Source organism: Parus major, chromosome 10 (genome assembly GCF_001522545.3).
Source record: "Parus major isolate Abel chromosome 10, Parus_major1.1, whole genome shotgun sequence".
Classification (NCBI taxonomy): domain Eukaryota; kingdom Metazoa; phylum Chordata; class Aves; order Passeriformes; family Paridae; genus Parus; species Parus major.
The window spans coordinates 8,490,005-8,498,087 of NC_031779.1; positions in this window are offsets into that span (position 1 = coordinate 8,490,005).

Sequence of the window (8,083 nt, forward strand, 5' to 3'; positions counted from 1 at the left end):
GTGCTTCATATTCTAGAAGGAATGGCAGGTAATTCATTTTCCCCATGAATATGATATGGAGTGACAGCCTGAACTGCAGGAAGTTGCATTTGCCACTGCCCATCCATCCCTGGCTGCTGCCATGCCAAAAGTCCCTTGCTTGTCTTCTTTTGATGCATCTACCCAAAAGATCTCAATTTTGAATGAAACAGAGACTCTAGGGAGTTTAATAGAACATCAAAGAATGGGGTGCAAGCTGACTAAGTCTTGTGCCCTACTGCAGGAGCTGTGATTTGTTGGCTGGTGTGTTCCTCTTGCCACAGCCAGGAGCTCCGTGCTCTGTGCCCAGCACAAGCTGCTGCCAAACCTGCAGCAGGCTGGCACCCAATGCACCCCAAGGAGAGCAGAGAGAGGAACCACAGGGCAAGTACTCTGCTGGGGATGAGGCTGTTGAACAGGAACCACGAAACCATGCTCAAATCAACGTTTTGGATATTTTAATGGAGGACAGCATTTGCACATTAAACCAAACAATCTGTCTCAGCGTAGCAAATGTAATTCTGTCTGAATGGAGCAGAGTGGTCAATGTCTTTGAGGCTTCTTTTTGGAGGGGGTGGCAGAGGGGCAAAACACCAGCAAAACTGTGTTCAGCTTTTTCCCAGCCACAGCAAAGTGCTTTAAATATTCATGCTTTTCCCATCTATTCCCATAAAGCAGATGAGCACAAACAAAAGCAGCACAAGGGGCCTCCCTTAATGAGGGTCTGTTTCTTATAGGCAGCTGCCTGACTTTATTGAGTCTGACATTAGGTAGACTCATTCAGTGAGCAAGAGAGAAGAAAACAAGGCAGTCAGATAAAGCGATTGCATGTACTGTTTCACAGTCAATCTTCTGATAATGACTGCATTGGTAATAAATTGAAGAGAATCTAGAAGCAACAGTTTCCTAGTTGCAGAATTGTTTATTTCTCAGCTGTCACAACAGATCCAGGTCACCTAAAATCTCCTTAGATCTCAATCTGTGTTGGTGAGCACTAAAGAATTCCCCAGGCCTGAGTATCTTGTATTAATTCTGCCACTTGTCCATGAAAAGGTTGTGTACTCATCATTCATCCAAATCGGCTTTAAAAGCTTTCAGATGATGATGGTGGAGAAAGAGGTCACTGCGCCCAGTGTCTGGTGAAGCGGGAGCTGGCATTCATGGTTGGTTTGTACTCAGCAATGTTGGCAGCCACATGGACCAGATTGCTTAGAGATGCACTGTGGTTCTGTGTTCTAAAAGTTCATGGGTCGCTGCATTCAGGAGCCACTGAATTCAGGAGCTGCTACCGAGGCTCCTCCTGCCCTTGGGCTGGAGGGCAACACCAGGCAGCACAGTCACTATTGCACCCCTGTGTTCCTGCATGCTTTTAGGCTGCTTGAGGGAGAAAGGGAAAAAAAAAAAGAGGAAAAAGAAAAAAAAAAAAAAAGTGTCATTAAGTTGTTGAAAATAAGAATAAGCCCTCAAAAGAGTCTCCTTAAAATTTCATTCTGCAGAACCAATTGCTCTGTTGCTGCTGCTGGAAGCTCCAGTTAAGCTCTCTCTGCCTTCACACTCCAAATGTGCTGGTTGACCCAGGTGAGGTACTGTGACATCTTAAATGCACCACAGGGAACTTTATGGCATCTCTTCTGAGCCTGAAATAAAGTCAAGGGCACTGTTACTGAACCTGGGACTGGTTACCTCACATTTAAGTTGCCCTCCTTTTTTGCAGGGTACTGGTCTCATGCATTTGTGGAAAAAACTAGATTGCCTGACAGAAGGGAAATGGAAGTTTGATTGTCATGAGCGGACAGAAGCGCTCAGCAGCTGTGACAAACCCAGCCAGCAGGAACATAAGTGGTTATGCCACCTGCCAAGAGCTGGGGTCCCTTCCAGCACTAGAGATTCATGGGGTTTGAAAGATCATTTCCATGATGAGAAAGACTGAAGGTTTAAACAAAGATATGTGATGACATTTAAATAGAAATGCATTTGCTTTAATTTCATATACATTTTTCATGAAAATGAGACAGCTGTACTTAATATTTTCTAGATAGTTCCTTTTCTAGTTCTGTACCAATGAGAAAATCCAATTAAAAAATATTATTTTCCTTCACTCTTCTGAAGCTTTCAAACTGACTCCATAATTAAATGAACAAGTCATAACAAGTTACTTTTAATATTTGCACAATGGAAAACACTGTTTCCAAGGAGAAGCAGCATGATCCTGCATGCTGAGAAGTCAGCAGGGACTCCAACCTGCATACAGCCAGTGCTGGCAGGGCAGTAATCCCCAGAGACACTGGCTGAGGCACCTCATTCCATTTGGTCTTATTTTTCATGAGAGGGACTACTGGGGCCACCTAGTCTGGCCTCTTGTGTATTGGATATCCTTAAATTGCATGCCAGTACCCTATAATTTAATCAGGCCAAATGCTTGTATCATACAGAATAAAAGAAAAATGCTGACACAAGAGCTGTGCTCCAGAGAGTAAGTGATGCAATGGCAGGAATGAATTAGGTGTGACATATGCAGATATTTTTGTGTGCTGAAGGAAAAAGCCACCTGCTACAGAGGAAGTGAAAAGCCTGATGTCTCCATCAGCTCAGATGGGTGGAGACAATCAGCTCAGAGTTGGTGGTTAAGTTTACCTCTGGACAAATGAGCGGTTTGGCACACAAGGTCTGCCAGAGATACTAAAAAAGCATTGGCACCAACATTCTGCATCCTTTTCCGGATGCTCACATTGAGCCCAATCATTTGCTCTGCTTGGAGCCTGACAAAGAAATCTCAGCAGTCTAATTTACTTGAAAATGTTTAAACCCATGCCAAGCTAATCAGCCCTCTGGATGACCCTTTGAATCTCCTTCCCCTGGATAAAGCTGCCCTGAATTAAAGAAAATTTTGCCCCCAAAAGGTTTTAAATACCACATGGGTATGTAGAAGGGATAGCCAGCAATGGCACTTGCCCTGTAAGTGGTACAGGTGGCATTTCAGGTTATGGACCATCTTCAAATCATTAATAACTCATAGTTTGCTGCATTTTGCCAAGCACTTTTGGTGTAAACATTGCAATTCTTCACACAGTACAGAAGTGCTTCACACACTACAGGAAACTGAGGTAAGGATACATTCAATGCTTTTTTTCTCATTCACCCAACAAAATGTTAAAAATAGATGTCCCTCTGATATTTGCTGTAGGAGTTTCTACAGATCCTCATGCACTAGCCTGTCAATGAAGGTTTTTCTGCTGTCCATGCATTTGTTTCCAGTGGAGCTCATTGGGGCTGCAGTAATGCTTCTTGCCCTCTGACCTGTGAGTCACCAAAGCCATTGGGGTCACCCCTTCTGCACAGGGACAGCCAGGCAGCCCAGCACAGCAGAGAGGAGCATGAGGAGCATGACTCAGCTGGAGCATCCAGGGGCAGTGCTTTAACCACTGCCTTACTCAGACTAGGCAGCCTTTAATTAATGGCTTGATTCTCACTCCCTCCTTTCTCCTACACTTGTATTTACTGCACTCCCTAGGCAAGGCCCTGGCACACTCCAAACAGACAGCAAGGAGCACAGCTGGTCCAAACAGCATATGGGACAATCTCCTTGATGAATCAGGGCTGGGTACAGCTTCTGGCTGCCCCCAGGGAGGGCAGTACCAAGGCAAGGGACACCAGCTGGATCTGCCTGGAGCCCATGTGCCCACTAGAACTGAGATTCACTGCTACCACCTGTCAGTCTTAACACTGAGAAAGCCCCTTCAGCATCAGAGCAAGGAAGCAAAACATACACTTGGAATTAGAAGCTCCTAAGCATGCCCTCATGCTGGTTGTGGGAGGAAGAGGCCAAGGTTTGTCCCCTCTCCTCACAATGGGATGACTGAGACCTACAACAAACTAGCTTTATGTCTTCTGGTAGACAGACAGTAGGTCAGTGACCTTTAGGAATCCAAAGTCTATAGGCTAGAGAACAGTTCAAAACTGAAGACACAGTTGGAAATGTTGAGGTTTTTCTACTGTCTCAATATTAGGTGAAAGTAGCAATCATTCAGGAAAAAGGTTCAAAATCAAAGACAATAGGAATGTTAACATGCACTCTGGTAATTTTTAGCATTGACACTTTTGAAATGCTTCCCCCCCTACCCCACTCCTCAAATACCATTAACTCTCTCTCAGAAGACACCCAGGGTTCAGGGTTCCTGATGAACTTGCCTTAGAAGGGAAAAATTACTGCACTACCCAGAAGGAATTCCTGAGGATAAGAGGTTCAAAGAGCTGAGGACTTATTTTGGCTCAGGTAGAAGCAGGACACATTTTTTTCTCTAGAACACCATTTTCTCTTTAATAAGCTCTAGGCAAAATCCTGTTTAAGTACAGAGGAGGAACATGAATTACAAAATGTTCTCTCCAATTTGAGGACAATTTCTTGTCCTGCACTTCACACCTGAGACACAGAGGAGTTTGATGCTAACAGGTTAGAACTAACCTATTTACAGGGATGGTTCCCAGGATGACACAGAGAAGAGCAAACCTGCATTTTAAAATGACCAGTCCAGCCATAATAAAGAACATGGAGCTTTTGTTGTTTTGACCTAGTCACATTTACACATGCAAACTGGGATGAGAATAATGGCTTTTATTTGAACTATTTCAGACTGACTTGAAGGATTTATGTGTCACACCACAGACTAATCAGGGTTCATGCTCTTGTTAGGGGATGAAATTGCAAAACAGGCATAAACTGAAACTGTTTGTGGCCACAGACTGGCCTGAGTCTCCTGAAGCTTAGTGTGGAACAGAAATTGCCATCCAGGAGCATCTACGCTGCTCTGTGTAATGGCACAGCTGAAATAACAGCAGCCTCATCCCCAAACCAGATGTAATCCCCCAAAACAAACCCACATGCAGGCAAGACTAAAATCTGTGTAAGAAAATGCTGCTACTCTGCCAAGATCTGGTTTTATGAGAGCCTGAGAATAGTCAACACCAAAGACTGACAGGGATATTCTGATGTAATAGCTGATACCCTAAAATGGAGCTTTACAGACTGTCAGTGAAGTTAAGGTAGATTTTGTACAAAGAGGATGTGCTGGCAATAGGGATGAGGAGAAACCCTTGCAAGCAAAAACATTTGCTAAGAGAATTCCCAATTAGTGATTGCAGCTAGGAAAGGGACTAAATTACCAGCATGGGACTAAATTACCATGATGTTGTCCACCAGAAATAGGTTTTGGTGTAATCAGTTTTGGAAAAATAAATTCACTTCTGAGCTAATCCTCATAGGCTTCACCTTTGAAATGTCACCTCTGAGTACACAATCTACTTGACTTATTTGTGTGTTAGATATAACATCCAACAACAGAAGCCTGCCTGTTTACAGAACCAGGTCAGGAGCTGGTCACAGGCCTACAGGATGTTACAAAAGGGACCTAGGGATATAATCCAAGGGAGGATGAGTAATGCTACCTGCTCCTTCAGATGTGCGTCAAAACCAACCATCATGAACAAGTTCGGACTGTTAATCTTAGGATTTGCAATGCTGTTAGATTTTAAGTTATTCAAGGACAGAGAGAGTTATGATTCATAAAAAGGCTTTTAAGAAGATGAGTCTAAGCCCTGCACTGCACTGGAACAGCTGATGTGGTGCTCTCACTCTGCAGCTTAGATAATCACTTGGGTCAATTAAAAGCTACAAAACTAGCACTAAAGATGCATGTGCATTTGTAACAGCTATTTGTAATTTACAGAGTTTAGCAGCCTCAGCTGAGTGGGAGGCCCCAGTGTGCCATGCAGAGGTCACATATCTAGCAAATGCATAGTTACTATTGCAAAAAGATTAACAACTAAACCAGCAGGATTATTATGTCTATTTTAGAGTTCAAAATTACTAACACACATCTGGCCCCACTGCACTTAGAGGCCCAGCTGCATTTACCTTCATGGATTCTGCTCTCTCCAGTGACCTCAAGCCAAGGTCCCTCTGACAGCCAGGCTGGGCCAGCCCAAGCATGACTGAGTGCCCAGGGACCCCACTCAGCCTCTGCAGCAGAGCAAGGGCTCCTCACCTCCTCCTCCAGCTCTGCTCCCACAGAAACTCCTCTGTGTTTGCAAGAGTTTTCCTCACTGAAATCCCCTCTGGGTGACCAGTACCAGCACAACCACTGAACTACAACTCCTAGGCAGCTGCAGTCCTACTGGGGAGAAAGATCTGCCCTAAAGAACTTGAGTTTCTCGTTTCCACTTTCAGATTTAATGTAAATACCAAAGAAAAGTACGAAGAAAAAAGAAGTTTATGAATTTTTAAACAAAAGATGAAAACTGCTGTTTTTTCAGGACACAGAGCCACTGGCGGACATAATATGTGTTCATCGTTTGGATTATACAAAGAATTAAAAAAACAGTAACTAGAAATTAGCTTTTTTGGGAAAAGTAGTTATTTTTTGGACAGAAACATTGCAACTATTTTGAAAATGTCCATAATTAAAAGTGCTCTCTGACTCCTACTTTGAAACAAGGCTAATAGCTGCAAACAACTATAGATTTTAAAGGTCACTGCATAATTCAATCTCAGTGATTAACATTTTCCTTTTCAGTTATGACTACACTAAAATAATGATCTCAATTCAAAGAATGATTAAACACCTATTAATTTATTGCACTAAAACAGGCTGAAGAATCTTTGTATAACCAAGCTAGCTGTAGTTCACACAACCTTATCATTCAAGGTGCCAATTAAAACAACAAAAAACAACCTAGTTCTTTTTCAAACTCAGATTTTTTCCTACTCAAAACTGTGAAATAAGATTTCAATTTTAATATCTACTTCAGAGCCAGTATCTCAAAACTACTGTTGAACATTATCCTGCTAATTTAAAGCATTCATTATTGCCCTAGAAGTCAGATAATTGTTTACCATGAGAGTTCCCCTGCTGGTCGAGCCATTTGTACAAATATTCACCGTGATGAGTGACTGCACTTGATATGTGAAAAGCCTGCAACTTCCCAAAATTGTGCCCTCAGAGCCACTTGATACCCACAGTTATATCTTTCTGTAAGAAACATGGTTTTAGCAGACTTCCCTTGGTTCTTTTTAGATTTCATTTATTTCTCAGCACTAACTTGGACATGAACAGACATCTCCATCATGCAAAAGAGCAATCAATCTGCAATATTGTACTCCAAATAAGTTCTTACTTTTCTTGCATTTTGTACTTTACATTTCATACTAAGGCATTGCATGAGTGAGCAGAAATATACTGATGGTATGAAATGCTACTTTTAATGAAGGAAAATGAACCTCTTGCCCTGACAGAATTAAACAACTAAGCAATGAAGGCAGATGGCAACTATGTCACATCACTTAAGAGAGAAATATATTCAGTCCTTCTTGTTTCTCAGTCATGTGTTAAATACTGCTGGCCAGCTTGCAGAGTTTAATCTGTACCACTAAATACAGGCAAGTGGGTGAGGAGGAAAGAAGTCTAGCCAGCTCTTTTTGCAGCTTCACATTATCTCACATTATCCTGAGGGGGACAGAGGCAACAAAAGGGTCTGAATACCCATCCCACAGTGCCATCCTAATCCCTGGGGACCCATGCAAAATGAGGCCCAAATCTTGATAATAGCAATTATTATTTTCTTTGCAACTCATTGGGGAGGCACAGACACAGCTTTACAGAGACCCTGGCTCCAGAGGGCTGTTCTTACTCCACTCCTCACATGTGCTTGAAGCCTGAGCTTCTGTTCCCAGCTATGGAGCTGTGCAGGTGAGTGAGCTGCGTGTGTTGTACGTATAAGGTCAAGACACAGCTCTTGCTGTATTTGCTCTTCTGATGGGATTCCTTTACCCCTGTTTTTGTCTCCTTCACCTTTTCTTTCCCTTTTTATTACATGATTCTCTAGAAGCAAGGTACTGAGCAGTAGGTAATAAACAAAGGCATCACTTAGTGGTGCCAGGTTAGTGATCACGCTGTATCTTGGCAGCTGAAACCAGTGCAACAAACAAATATGCTGCAGGGTTTTATATGATTTTACAACAAAGTCTACCTTGAAACTAAATGCTAATTAATTCCCTGATTCCTTCCTAATG